The following is a 15715-nucleotide window of genomic DNA, read 5'->3' as shown; positions in this document are numbered from 1 at the left end:
TCTTTGAGATTATCACTTTGAATATAATTTCTATATGCTTTTTAAAGATTTTTTTTTGGGTCATTTTGCTTTTATTGATAGGACAGCTGAAGAGAGACAGGAAATATTAGAAGAATATATAGAAGAGATTGGGGGACGACATGCAGCAAAGAGCCGAGGCCACTGCGTCGAGCACTGTAGCCTCTGTATATGGGGCGCCTGCTCTAATGACCAAGCTAAACCAGCCCCCTATGTGCTTTTTAAAGTTTCAGATGTGTCCTTCTGAAGCCGCCAGACAGTTAGAAAATAGCAAAACCTAAGAAAAGAGGCACAAATCAAGTCTCCCCACTCCCCAGCTTACCTTTTAATCATAGCATCAGTATCACTGATCACCCTGAAATGGAACTGTACCATCGCATTAGTCGTGTGGACATAAAAGTGGCGGCAGAATGGCAGCGCATTAGTTCTATGGGCCTGTAATTGTGTCTAAAATGACCTTTAACTGTTAAGCGTGGATGTGCAGCTGAGAGGAAACAGCCATAACAGGAGGGAACGACCGTACAGCTGGCATGCTTATTGGATTTACTGTCCTCTGTGTTACAAACACAACAACGAGACCTGGAAAGGTTTTGCAAGTCCTTTCATCACCTCTTTATGTTACATTTATGAGGGATTTTAATTAGACTTCCTCTTTGTTCTGCATGGTTTATCGTGTTTCTCATGCAAAGAAGCAATCCAGTATATTCAGTGTACTCATTGTCTTAGTCCTCAGCTAGAGTTAAAGGACACAGAGGGTATAGTGCGGTGCTATTACCAATGCTCACACTTAAAGAGATTGCATTTCCTGAGAACGTTAAGTGCTTCACTTTTATTCATTCCTTCCTCACTGATCCAACCTTCCACGGCTGCAGCTGCTGATGTAAAACCTCTTCTTCACTTCTTTTCCGTCCTCGTCTCGTCCCACTCCTCGTTCCGCGCCGCCTCTGGGCATTGTGTCTGTTTCTGTGTTTGTGCGTGTCTGTTATCGTGCGCTTATGTATTTGAGCATGACCTTGCTTTGTGTGTCTGTATTAGATGACTACTTTCTCCTGGGTGGATCTGGCTGTTGTTGCTTGCAAGACACACACGCTCACCAGTTAAGACAAGCATCTTTGCACAATTATTCTCTAACTTATAATTGCAGCTCTTTCCAATTTATACTTGCGGCTGACTGTTGCTGAATTTTAAAAAGCAGTTGATCAATTTAAGCAGATGTTATATTTTCTTTTGCCTGCTGGAGGATTTATTTTTACTTCCATATTGATTTCTTTGTCAGGTTTTACCGTCCCAAATTATCCTTTGGAGGATTCTGCACCCAGGGAGATGTTGATTCTTTCTCGCTTGTTGTCGAAGCAGAGAATGATTGCACAAAACATGTGGCACAAGTACAGCAATGATAAGTCGATTTATCTGATAGTCGATCGCAAGAAATATATTGCCAAATGTTTTGAGAAGGGATTAAAAGTTTCAGGGGGGAACTTCAACTCACTACGAATGAATTGCGGCCGGTGATAGCTCCATAAACTGTGCATCATTTGACCCCGCTATCTGCTCCGTCTCAAGGTCTGATTCACAAAGCACATTGCCCTGATGAAGTGCAAGCGCCCATAAAGTTTCACAGATCGGTGCAGTTTGCTCTTTTTTGTGTCTGATTGTGAGAAGCTGTCTGCACCTCCACTCTCTGCTGCGCGCTCAGGCAGTCGTTGAGCGCACACTGACGTATATCAACTCCATGCACAGATCGATGATGAGCAGGGAGAGGAGGGGGCAGCTCTTTGAACACTGTAGTTCAAAGTCCAGACTCAACAGGTTTTTACACGAGTGCGCAGCAGCAGCTCGTCGATATAATAATCTCTGTCATACGTAACAGCTCCAGACCGTCTCCACATGTGGACAAAGTGTGCCTGTGTGTCGGGGTTGAGCCTCGCACATTTCCGGACTGATTGGTCTCCTGATTGTAATAATAATGACAAAATATTATTCACGGATTGTTTTTAAAGAAAAATACATTTTTTGATCACGCAAAAGGTACAGTTGTCGTCATGATCACTGTAAACTCAGAGCATGACAGCCCTTATAATACTGCGCCGCAGTTCCCGCCAGCTCTCTGCAGACGGTAATACTTTCTCTCTAACTGTGCGGTGCTGTTAGTGCTGCTGTTTGGGAATTAGGTGCTTTTTGCCACGAGGCTCATTTGCATAGAAAGGGGCCAAATTTGCCCCAGATGTCTGCGTAATGACTCATTTAAATACGCGCAAATGGCACTGGAGTACAGAGACGCCATTTGCTCTGCGGTACACTAAGGCATGCATTTAACCCTCTGCGTGTGCATGGAGAGTGAGGCGGAGTCTTTTTAAGTCTTTTGCACAGGTTTAGCGGTCGCAAAAGCCGTGCAACACTTTAGTGAATTCCCCCCTTTGTCTTTTTTAAAGAAAAAAATGTCCAACATTTGCTCGTTCCAGCTTCTTAAATATAAAGATGTTCAAACTGTCTTTTTCAGTATTCAAAGTACATGAAGAGTTTTTGAGTTTTCGATGATTGGTTGGACAAAGGAAGCAACATGAAGACATTGATTTGGTCTCCGGGGAATTGTGATGAGCACTTTTTCACATTTTTTTTGACGTGTAATAGTCTAAACAATTTATTTATGAATCAAACCAATAATCTGCACACAAACAGTATAACACTGCACTCTATAAAAGATGCTGCAGTGTTGTTTCCTTGGCGACCTGCAGTCAGACCCCTTGCTGCAGTCGTGCTGTGTTCATCACACATCGGTGCTGTATGCCAACATAAAGCGTGCGTGCTGCCTCAGCTGTAAGACTGCGGTTGTAAAGGAGTAGACTTCCCATTCAGCTGAGTGAGTAGTTTTCACAAACAGTCATGACAACCTGAAGAGCTACACACACTAATTAATATGTATTCACTGATGGACCCTGTAGAATAGATGCTAAACTTCCTTAGAGCTCTGACTTGACTCCGTTAACATGCTACTCCCTGAAGTTCATTAATGTTAAATGAGAGAATTCATTACCACCTTAATGTATCGTTAGATCATAGTTCATTTAATTCATGTTGTGTATTCAATGGCAAGCATGGACTACGTATAAAGTAACGTGGCATAATATCATGGACACAATATTTTGAGGTGCAACTACAAATGGTATTAAGACAAGTTTTAATCAAGAACCATCAAGTATTTTTCTAGTAGTAACAGTGTCTTTACCTGTCTACCTGGATATGCTGCTTAAAGTTGCCACCTTAGTGTTACTGTCCACAGGTTAAACCATTCAAGGTTAGGATTTGGGTCCAATGTGTAAAGGAAAGGTGAGTGTGGTCAGAGCAGGACGTTCTCATTCCCAACTGGTGAATAGTGCCGCTTTGTCAGTGGCCCTACTCATCAGGTTATGGTACACACGTGGCTGTGACCTTTAGTTTTGCAAAGTCAGGTGTTGTAGAACAGGTAGGCCCTCTTAGGGCGGCAGTAAAAAAAAGAACACCCTTTTAATAAGGAGGCCTGGATCTTATTCCAGTGTAGAACAACTTTTTTTAAGTTGACATCTGTTTCAGTTTTTTAACATACTTATCTAATGTACTTTAGTGATGTACCAAACAGATGTTCTTTACAAAGGTAATGTATGTATGTTGCTACTAATATATTCACATCATTAATGTTATCATCTCGAAGATCTCTGTTTCGTTCTCTTCGGCGACACCTATGGCGATAAACTATAACTGCGAGAGCACGCTTCCCAGATATCAAGACAGTGCTGCATGTGTGACGTCCACGGTTGGCTCCGGTTGTAACTCTTGATTTTCCTGGCTGATGGTCGCTTTCCTTTTCAGACTGTTTGCCTTCATCTGAGCGTCAAGTTTGTTTCTTTTTCTTTGGATTTTCACTTATTGTTGAAGTTGTATCTGTAGTCATCCATCTTTTGTTTGTTTGTTCTGCCATAGTAGATTACTGTTTACTCGCAACGCAATCGCAGAGACCTGAAAAGCAGCCGCTTAGCTCCGCCTACCCTCTCTGGCAGACCAACCACTGCTGGCTGATGGAAAACGCGTCACTAACTGGGCGCCGCTTGTGATTAAGTCTGTAATACTGCAAATGCAAAGGCTTTCATCAGTGGGCCATAGGCTAAATCACCATTGTGTTACCTCATTCGGGGATAGATAGAGACTAATTTATTTAAATGAAAATCTTCGAGATTATTATTTAAACCTATCAAGTGTTTTTACACATACGCAACTCATAAAATACTGAATTAATTAATTAATTTAAAAGTCCAATAAAATATTGCTTCTTCACCTGCAAAACTGAGTCTAAAGAGGTGAGTAGATCGTCAGATTACGAAGCGTAGGACGTGACCAAGCTGTTGAATGTGATGACGAGTTTGGAGTGAGAGCGTGTTGGCCAGGCTATAGAACATAACAAAATGTCACTTAAGACAAAGTCCATCAATAGCTTTTGATTGTATGACACAATCTAAGGCTGAAGATATCTTTTGAGTCTCTCTTAATTTCGTCCGTCAGTGCACACAACACACAATGTATTTAGTTTCACCCACCAGAGATAAGAGCTTTCTCATTTATAGAAGCTGACACTTGCATCCTCCCTTGAAATGCATTGTTGGAGAATAACAGTGGAAAGAGAGTGGGAGGGCGGGAGGAGTGGAGAGTAACGCTCAGCAGAGACAGGTTGTGGAGAAGAGGTATGGAGAGGAGAACATGGAGGAGTGCTCGGGCTGAAGTCTATTAGATTGGAAGCGTGGTGTGGTGACGAAGGGAGGACGACATGGCGAGAGAGTTAATGAGAAAGCTTCACTGTGCAGCACTTTAACTCCACTGTGAAAGATTCCACAGATGTGTTTTCTTTGTAGCACCAAACAGCTGACGAGCACTTTCTGTCCTTCACTCTTCCTCACTTTGGGAGCGTCAGAGTTTTGAATCATGGTGGAAAGAAGCTGTCAAATCTCTTTAATTGTTCTCTGTCGTCCTTCACTGACTCGTCTAGTTGTGATTTCACCAAAGTGATGACAGATGTCTCAGATTAGCTTTTTACGTATTTAAAAGATTTGATCACATTCCACTTTCAAAGTCTTGAAATTAACATTTCATATTTTCGCTCTGAAGATGCCATTATAATAAATAAGTGGTTAATGTTTTCAGATTTTATGACCACCTTAGATCGAACAGTTGAGAGAGCTGGAGTCCGACACAGCTCCTGGTTTAATTCAGACATTGTTGTCTAGGACAGTGAAATCTCTTGAAGGGTTTTTAAGGCCAGCATAAATAAAGAGTCGGCATTAAAACATTTTCAGCAGGCGTGTCAACAGATTTTACTTCTCTCCGTCTCTGCCTCTGTGTGTTACCTCTTCTGAATTTGCGGTGCTTCATCTCCTCTTCTGTCTTTTCTTTCCTCTTGCATCCTTGGCAGTTTAAATGATGTTTTATCAGTTAAGTTTCCTCTTATCCTTCTCCTCTCTCTGCAGTTCTCCTGAGACTCAGAAAAGAGACAAAGCCAGTATGCTGCTTTATTTGCAGTTGTGTTAATAAAACCGCCACCGTCTCTCTCTTGATCTTCTTATTCTCTTGAATGCGAGTGTGTAGTTTTTGTAACAATGTCTGAGGCCTCCGCAGGGAGGACGGCAGCAAAACTGAATAAAACTAAAGAAACGAAACGAGTATTGAGCGAGAAACTGTTCGGATAAAGGAGACGCTGAACAAGCAAGCTGTGAAATGACACTCCCATAAGATACACTTTTAATTTCACTGCTGGATGTTGAACAAGATGTGTTGTTAGTCATACACAAGCTCACATTTCCTGTTGGGCTGAATACCAGCTCCAATAATCTCTCAGCTTGAGAGGAAGTGCTGCCTGAGAAAGGTTGTTCAGGGGGGAGAGGTCCTCAATCAATACCTGCCTGTGGAGAAGCGAACGAGGCAATTTAGAAATGTATCAATCTTTTAAAGTTAATGCATTTAGTGTCTTTTTTTAAAAGCACCCGGGTTCTTGAAGTTTTGAAGCATTTGCTTTTGTTAAGTTGCTGTGAAGAGCTTTTGGGTTTGTTTGTTCTCTCATCTCCTTGGCATCTTTTATCCCAAACGCTGACCTCCAGATAATGACATGGCTGAGTTAGGTCAGTGTCGGTGGATTGGTGTAAACCAGAAGAGAACAATCTATAGGGGTAGACCGTAGCTCAGTCTGTAGGGACTTTGCTTGGGAACCGGTTCAAGTGAAACTGACACTCGTTCTATCAACCAAAACAGCGGTGCTCCTACTCGGGCTTAGAAACGAGCCGGACACAGGAATTCCCAGAAAATGGCTTCCCTCCATACACACTTCAATTGTACCTTGGCAGCTAGCATAGACATGTTGTTACTCATGTTGTTAAATTGTGTATTTGGCCTTTGCCTGTATTAGATTGAACAGTGGATAGATGTGAAGAGAGAGAAGAAGGACAAGAGGGAAGAGGGAGTGGGGAGGACACGCAGCAAAGGGCTGAGGGTCGGAGTCAAACCTTGCGTCTGTACGTGGGGTGCAACGCTTTAACCACTGAGCCTAACTGGCGTCCCTTAGTTCCTCATATTGAGTTAACAGCTGCACTTCAAAGGGTTTGTTTTCTTTTTGAGTGACAGGGGACCTGAAGAATCGAGGAAGGACAAGTCGTTACAGATAAAACCCAATCACCAAGCGAATGTGTCCGCCTCATAGTTTCCACAAGTCTCCGTTTCCTCCTGCACACGCTACAAATGAAACTCCGGAGTTTTCAAACTGAAACTGGGTCAGCAGCTCTTCCAGAAGTCTTTGTCTTGGGGCTCTAATACGCAGAGGAGCGTGGACACCAGGCGTAAGGAAAAGTTCAGAAGAGTCCAGACTCATATCTGCACATACACACCAACGTGTAGGCCGCATATGATCAATAACAAATTCTTTCTTGGCGGTTCGAGTCATAAAACAGCACATACATATTTCACAGTCTTGATTTGTTTAGAGGTTTGTGTTGGGTGGGAGAGAGCGGGAGTTCTTCAGGGCGTCTCAGCTGCGCTCAGTTTATTACAGGCCATGAGATATTGATTTAGTGACCTTATTTCACATAAAAGACCCAGAATATTTCCAAGCACAAACTGGGGCACGTACCTTTTAGAGTAAATAATGCATCAAAGAATAAAAATGAGACAGAGCTACTTACTCTCACCTTGACTTTAACAAGTGCGGTGGGAAATTGGCTGTCTGCTCGATGATTAAATCTGCTGTGTTGTGTTACTTTTGGGAACGGCCGAGGAAGTCTGCGCTATAAAATATCAGGTTGTTCTTTATGTGGGCACGCAGGGGTCGAGCCGACACAACGGCTGCTCTGACAGGAACTTCTACCTTCGGCCTGCTTTCTAGTCATTTTAATCAACATAATGCCTGATCAGTATGCGCTGGGATTAGGTCTGGTGTATGTCTGTGTTGCCAAACCAACGCTCTTCTGAAAAACAGTTTGGGTTGAGGCTCTCGCAGAAACCTCTCTGTGCATATGCACAGGGCTGGTTGAACAGTGTTTCACCTTCTGCTGAACTGTTGAGTACACACTGTCAAAAGGCTTTGCTCTTTACATTTCCTTTTGTTTAATTAGAACTCAGGAGCATCGGCAAACAAAGTTGTTTTCTAACAGATGTGAAAAGCACTGAAAAACTTTAAGCTCCATAATCATTCATAAATTGATGTCGTACTCACAGGTTGCTTGGTTTTCGCCGTCTGTAAAAAACACAGAATCTGTAAAGACAGTCAGGATGGAGTGGCAGGAATACACATATAGAGTTTGTTCTCAAGAATGTAAAAGATGCACCTGTTATATCTCAAAGGTCACATGTTTCCAACAGTCTAGAAGGCATCGCTACATCTCTCAGTATTTCTTTTGAAATACTTGTCCTTCTGTGACTAATGTTGGACAATGAGGAGACAGATTTTAACCTCTCTTCTCGCCAACAGGAAGTTGAGCTTTTTAAGTGTAAAAATTAAAGGGGACATATTTCAGCTATGCAATCAGTTTTCTATTATTCTAATGTGTTTTTGAATCACGTTGGTGAAGTTTGTTTCGTTTTAAAAATTGTATACAGCCTCTCCTTCCTCCTGAAAGGAACAAGCCGTTTTGCCATTCAAAAGTTCGACCTTAGCCACGATTGGCTGACAGTATTTGGAGTGACCGTGTAGCCCCTCCCACACGTGTGCGATCCCACTTGGGGGAGCACCCGCGCTGCATCGTCACTCCAAAGTTGTAGAAAACATGGCTGCTCTAGGATCTGTTGTTCGGCCTTATATGTGCGAGCCAGAATCACCAGGAGGTATCGGAATGCTGAGTTGAAATCTTGACTACAAGCGATTGCAAGAAGGCAGCCTGAGGTGAATGACGGTGAACGACGATTGGTTGATTTCAGCGAAAGCAAGGTACTACGTAGAAACCTGCAGCTGTTCTGAATTTAAATGATGTGGCTCCTTTAAAGTAAACATAACGAAATATTTAAAAAGGATAAAGAAAGCTACGATCTCAACCACACAGACAAGCTGGACCGTCTCCTCACCCATCTCTACATTGGAGTAAATGGCTAGCTAAACTTGATTTGGCTGCAGCCCTGGCGTTATGGATCTTCCCTGCCAGGCGTCTTGCTACCAGACATGCATAAGATAGTGGAAGAGGCGGGCTCTGTGCCAGCATTGATTTCCAGCTTCCAATGTGCTGCTTTGATGTCCAGTTGTGACAAAGAGGCCTGGCTAGATCCTGGAATACAGGATCTTTGTGAATGCATCCGTTTCCAGCATGAGTCAGGAGCTGTGATTACCTTTCATTTAACAGAACTTGGCTGTACCTAGGCGGGCCTGGCGACGCTGTGCGACCACATGGCGTTTTTTTTTCCTTGTGTGGATCTGGCAGAACAGAGGAAAAAGGAAGAGGTCTTTGTTTGGCTTCGCAAAGACTTGAACTGCTCCGAGATCAGCAATCCTGAAGCTGCACTGGAGGAACACATTTTTGGACGCTTTACTTTCTTATTGGCGTAGAAGATATGAAACCCACATAATCTGGACACATCAAACATAAACATTGACTACATGAAACCTGTTTGTGTTGGCAGACACTGAAGCACTGAATAAACTCACAGAGACAACACACAGGGTGATAGGTAGAGTATTAGTCACATGGAAACCCCTGAAACACTGCAACAGCCCACACACCTCTGGTGTTCCTGTGCGAGAACATCAATAGACATCCATCACAAAGAGTTTGCCTTTCCAATTGTCTGTGACAACCCAAGCGAGAAGGGAAAGAAACAAGGGGGGAAATGGCAAAATTTGGATGAGACGGTGCCTGGAGAAATGAGGGCATCACAGCACAGACTGTTAACTCGGATACAGATGAAGGAGGGTGAGGTGAAACACAGTTCACAGAGGTGGATAATAGAAGAGGAGCCACTTTCTAACTGGCAGCAGAATGCAGCTTGTTTGCTGTTTTCTTTTAGACAGTTTGATTTCTTCTGTGATGTCAGGGGTCCCTGTTCTTGTCATCCATCATCCATCCATCCATACAGTAAAAGACAGACTGGTTCATATTTCGTGCAAACCAAAGAGCCTAGATCCCAACCTTTTTTCTTTGGAGCCCCCGTCCTGCTGGTAACATGCAAATCTAATCAGACAATGCCGAGGCAATTTAGTGATATCCCTGCAATTATGATCCGGACTGCTCTTGAAATACAATCCTATCGTCTGCTGAGGCCGAGACACGGCTGAGCGAAGAGATCAAGACCTTCAAATAAAGGTCTCAAATCCGGTCGTGAGACAAAGATCAATCTAGTGTATACTATAAACTACCATCAACCAGCAGGATATTTTTATCCAGCCAGTCATTGTTTCCAGGACACGCTGCACGTATCAGATGGACTGTATGTTTCATGTTACTGGAGCCGCTATCGATTCCCAATACCCGGATGGTAAATGCTGGGACATGATATTACGCAGATATATTTGGCTTCCATTCCTGAACATGATGCTCCTGCTATAACAGTCCAACACACACACACACACATACACACACACACACACACACACACACACACCTGCAGCCTGATCTGGCACAGCTCGGTTATTGTATCGATTCCCTGTAACTGTGTGATTGTCGATGCTGCGTGTGTGCTGCATCGCCTCTTAGCTTTGATTTATAACAGCTGTGTTTCACTGGCGGCAATTTATCACAGGAAAAATGACCGAGGCCTTCTGAAACAAGCCCGGCTCGTTACTCAAATGTTGCATCACAGCCGCCATCACAGCGTGATATACTCGGCCTGTTAACAAGACGTCCTTATTAACAAGGTTAGCAGAGTGTGTGTGTGTGTGTGTGGTCACTGAGAGTAACTTAATGGATGTTTTTATGATTATTTGCAGTTAAACAGAAGCGGACAGTTTCTCTGGTGGTGTTTAGCAGACAGTGAAGAGGCTGCAGCGGGTTCAATGTGAAGGATCGGGACGGTTTTGTTTCTTAATGCACGGCTGATCTTAAACTCACCAGATGAGTCATGAATCATCTGCTCCGCTCTCTTCTCAGCTCTTTAGTCAGGCACAATATCACCCTTTTCTCTCCAGCGCGCTCCGTCTATTCAATCGTAACCCTTCGCACACACTTTGCCTGCCTCTCATTTAGCTCTCTGTTTCGCTTTCTGTCGCTGCCTCCGAGCTAAACTCTGCAGTCTTTTCCACATCGTCTCCCATCACTGACAAATTAAAAACAGGCACTTGTCTTGATGGCAGAATTGTTTTGATGGCTTCTTTTTAAAGAATCTTTTTAAAATAATCTTTTCATGAAAGAAAAAGTCCTCTTGTGTGTGCAAATGGTTGCTTTTAAAAGTAAAATGTTTGACACACAGTTAACTCAAGCCAAGCATTGGATCCGAACATTAAAATCAATCTTGGGAGATGAAGTGATTTAAACAAATCAAGTCAGGCCTCAACCTTTTAAACTCTGAATCACAAATAAAAACGTGTTTCTGTAAGAACTGCAGCTTATAACAATACATAAAGACATTTTGGCAAAGATCCCTCCAGTTTTATGATTAAAGGAGCAGTTCGTCCCTGGAAGAAGCCACTGTCAGTCACAGCTGGTGTTCTCTGTAATCGAGAGAAGCAATAATATTTGAAATTGGCGCCATAGCTGTGGAGAAAGTTACACAAACAGCTCGTTTCGGCCATTTTACATTCCTACAACACCCAGCATGCATTGCGCCCCTTCCTCTGAAAGGAACAGCCCAGCAAGTGACGCTGGAGTGAAATGCTACCGTTTTCCAGTCAATGACATTGATCGTTGCAGGCAACGGCTCAGAGCGGTACAGAATCTGAAATACGACGAGAATATACCGGTGGATCGTCTAAAAAAAACTTCAGGTCTGCAGTCTACATTTCAAACCTGACGATTTTGAACGAGACATGACATCAGAGGCGGGCGTCCTAGATTGAGGAAGTGTAGTTAACGAGCTCCCTGGCCTCCGCCAGATGACGCGTTTTACGTAGTCTGGTGGAGGTTTTCCAGGGCCCGTTGGAGAAGCGGATCGCGTCCTCTAAAGACACAGAGCAAAATTGCATTTTTTTCTACCAAATTGGCATTACCTCCCCATAACAGCATGAAAGGACTGAGGTTGAAAATTAGGCGAACTGGCCCTTTAAGTGGCATAAACTTTATAATCACAGATGACGGAACAGTCAGTGAAAAATGAGGGTAAATATTGAACAGTAAATGATTATGAATAACAACTATGATTATAAGATACAAAAATAACATTTTAAATGTAATTTAAGAAAGCTTATGGTCTATTACATATTTGTTTTGCTTACAATACAACAAAAAAACAACTTGATAAACACTGTGGATTGGAACTTAATGCTCTTGAGACAGTGGACTTGGTTGTGGATTCCAGGAAGCAAGCAGCCACACTCGCCCCCATCTCCATCAGTGACTCCACTGTTTCCACTGTGGAGTCTTTCCGCTTCCTGGGGACCATCATCAGCCAGGACCTCAAGTGGGAGCTGAACATCGGCTCCCTCATCAAAAAAGGACAGCAGGGGATGTACTTCCTGCGGCAGCTGAAGAAGTTCAACCTGCTAAAGACAATGATGGTGCACTTCTACACCGCCACCGTTGAGTCCATCCTCACCTGCTGCATCACCGTCTGGTACGCTGCTGCCACTGCCAGGGACAAGGGCAGGCTGCAGCCTACCATCCGCTCTGCAGAGAGGGGGATTGGCTGCAATCTGCCATCTCTCGAGGACCTGCACACCTCCAGGACCCTGAGGCGTGAAGGTAAGACTGTGGCCGACCCCTCTCACCTTGGACACAGTCTCTTTGAGACCCTCCCCTCTGGCAAGAGGCTGCCCTCCATCAGGACCAAAACCTCCCCCAAAACACCCCAACCCCCCACTTCACATGGACTCTTATCCAGTCCCTCAACAGCTCACGAATGTTAAGACTCTAATTCAGACTCTATGCGTTACATTAATGCACAAAAAAAATTCAGAGGCTGATAATATCATCCTGCCAGGAGTGATGCAAGGACTGAGCTGCGAAACTTTATGGCTGTGTTTGCACTAAAATTACGAGTGCGATATCTTTTGTGAATCAGGCATTGAGACGGCGCACACAGCCGTGCAAGTGATGCACAGTTCATGGTGATATCAGCACTCTTTATGAATTGACTCCTGAGTCTTAGAAATAGTTGAGTCATCCTGAAGAGTTTTCATCCTGTATTAAGTTTAAACTACAGAATGTTTTGCTACTTTTCCCTGACGGCTTCATCCCTGTGTGATTGCAAAGTAAGTCAAGAGAGAGGCACATTTTGATTCAGAGGCACTGATGTAAAATCATTCACTGGTGATGTTTCCAACAGTCGTCAGAGCAGATATTAATTTAATTCTTATCTCATGTTCTGATTTGTCCTCCAGATGTCTCTTATTATCTGCATCATCTTAAATTAAAATTGATTAACATTGATCAACAGCGCGACAGAGTGTTCAAATATTTTTCATTTGGCAGAAAAGTTCTGCCTCTTATTTGCCTCCCTGCCCTGGCAACGATGCATCCAGTCAGAAGAAGTTTAACCTCTTCTGGGGGTTGAAAACACAGCTGAACCCGGTGCTTCTTTTGTCACAAGGTTGCATCTCCATGGTGTTCTACATTCAGTGACAGAGAGCAGAAAAGTGCCGCTCATTCATGTGAAAATGTGGATTTTTGTGACACTAAACAGGAAAAGCAACCCCATGTTGTTTTTCCTGTGGCAGTATTTGCCGTCTGATTTATTTAGCTCTAAACAGCCTTTGACACATTCAGTGTCGAGCATGCTTCTCTTACTCTCGGATCTGATCTATCCGACGCATCCTCACCTGGATGTTTGGCAGCTGCTGCTGTTAGAGACGGTGATAGAGATGTATCTGAGCTGTCATCTCCGCGCTGCTTGGGGATTTGTCAGCTAAGCCAGTCAGCTAAAGCTCACTTTTACTCGCTCATGGCTGAGCTTCAGTTGTCTGGCAGCGTGTAATGTTTCTTTTTATCACTGCCTACAGCTTTTGAATAAGATTCAGTCCCCTGTAGACGACGCTCGCAGAAAACAAAACCTTCCCCTGCTTTAGATGTGGAAACATTGATTTTTATCACAGTGACTGGGGGTTGGAGGTTAGGAGGAGGGGAAAATAAAGAGTTGAAAGAGGAAACTTCTAAAAGGTTTCTGTGCAGCCGGATGGGAGCGGTCAGTTTTCTCCCAGCAGATGATTCGGCTTGATAACAGAGAGCCTCTGAGTCCTGTGTGTGTGTTGACATGGACCAGGACAGAAATGTCTCAGCGTCATTAAGCTGTGGCTACGACATTGGCTGAATTTTCTGTTCCACTGTGATACCGTTTACATAATGTTGCCTTCAGCCAGAGTGTATTGTCACTGCTCTGAGACACCAGTTTTTTGCCTGTTAACAAATACGTAAACTACTGTTGAAACGTACTCACACCTTAATGTGATTCACAGGTAATGTAATCATGTAATTCTGATGTATTGGCATAGTCATAGGTCTTACTGTAGGGGTAAAAATATTGCCAAAACTTACACAACCATAGTGGCAATAGAATGTCATGAATGGTTTGAGTAAGTGGTAATAAGACGCATCATTGCTAATTCTTTTTCAGCAGACGTTAGATTCTCTAGAACGTCTGGGAAATGAAACCTGATGCAATCCAGCCCTAATAACTTCACTTCTTGGACCTTCGATTTTTTTTGCAGCCGCCCTGATCAGAAGTGAGGCTGAAACTCTCCGGCTCGCTCTGTGAGAGATTGTATGAGTCACTGCGGATCGCTGTGTCTGGGATTTTGACAGTCTGCTAAGCGGGGTTGACAAAGACGCAATCCAAACCACAAGACCTCGGCTCGCCCGCCTCCCAAAGAAAAGGCCAAAACAAATACCACAGAAATGTCACTGAGAGTACAGATGAGACCCCTGGTCTCTAGTAAACGACACACAAACTCAAATATGCATGTACTAAACAGATTGCATCACCCATTTCTTGCTCTTGGCTTGTAGTCTGATGTCTAACTGTGATAAATTAGCCCAAATAGACCACCAGGCCCCTAATATGGCACTAATTGTTCAATTAGGAGGCTGTGCTGCCAGGGGTTTCAGCTACTTCCTTTTGCCAGTTTATATTTCAAGTTTTATAGTATTAAGCGACACCAACGTCTGGCTTTCAGAGTGCCATACGCTCATTAACCTTCAGGTGGGAGCAATGAACAATCTTTAAAACTGAAAAGGATTTAATGGTGTTGAGGACAAAACATGAATCTGCTCTGCTCAATGAGTGTGGTCATTTTAGTGTGACTCACAGGATATGGCTGTGGCTCAGTGGTAGAGTCGGTCGTCTCTTAATCAGAAAGTCTGGGGTTTGATCCCTGACTGCTACAGTCACATGTCGAAGTGTCCTTGAGCAAGACACTGAACCCCAAATTGCTCACAGTGGCATAGCCATCAGGTATGAATGGGCATAGATCTGATTGGAGATTGGCCTCTGCCATCAGTGTGTGAATGTGAGTGTAAAAGCAGCTTTGAGTGGTAGGAAGAAAGAAAAGCGCTCTATAAGTACGGTCCATTTACCATGTGATGTGTAAGCCTGTCATAGGCTGCCTATTTTGTACGGAGGCCTCCTCCCCTTCTGCTATCTGCATTATGTTTTCCAAATCCCTGTCACCATTTAAATCAACAACATCTGAGCTACCAACATACACGCTGAATATTTTGCACGTTTTGACAGGCAGACAGGCAGGCGTCTTCTGTCCTTGCGTCTTTTCATGTTTCACGTGGCCTTTTCTTTTGGATGTATTTAACCATTTTAACGCCACAACATCCACATGTCCTGTCAGTTTGGTTTTATCAAAGTATAAAGTTCTGACTTTCTGTGTTCATAGATCAGTTCAGAAACAAAGACCCCCTGTCGTTACAATGAACTCAGTGATTTCCATCTTCTTGTTATCAGTGATGTTTTATCCCTCCAGCAGTTTTTTGTCATCATGAATTAGATCTTTACAATGTTGTCTCTCCTGCAGGTTATTGCCTACTTTCTCTTTTGCTCCATAACTTTCTTCCTATTTCCTGCGCTGCAGGATATTGTATATCTCCTCTCTGTTGGTTGCGCACAGTCT

At 43.4% G+C, this 15715-nt stretch overlaps 1 protein-coding gene across 2 annotated transcripts in view; it reads left to right on the top strand.

The window, feature by feature from the left end:
- The window catches only part of nos1apa (nitric oxide synthase 1 (neuronal) adaptor protein a), a 214202-nt gene that overhangs the window by 105425 nt on the left and 93062 nt on the right, over positions 1 to 15715 (top strand). The window lies entirely within an intron of this gene.

The sequence above is a fragment of the Semicossyphus pulcher genome, unplaced genomic scaffold (assembly GCF_022749685.1).
Source record: "Semicossyphus pulcher isolate SPU_LCO1_2020_fin unplaced genomic scaffold, fSemPul1.0.p SCAF_4, whole genome shotgun sequence".
Taxonomy (NCBI): domain Eukaryota; kingdom Metazoa; phylum Chordata; class Actinopteri; order Labriformes; family Labridae; genus Semicossyphus; species Semicossyphus pulcher.
Note: the sequence above shows the minus strand (reverse complement) of the source record. Positions and strands in the feature narration are given on the sequence as shown.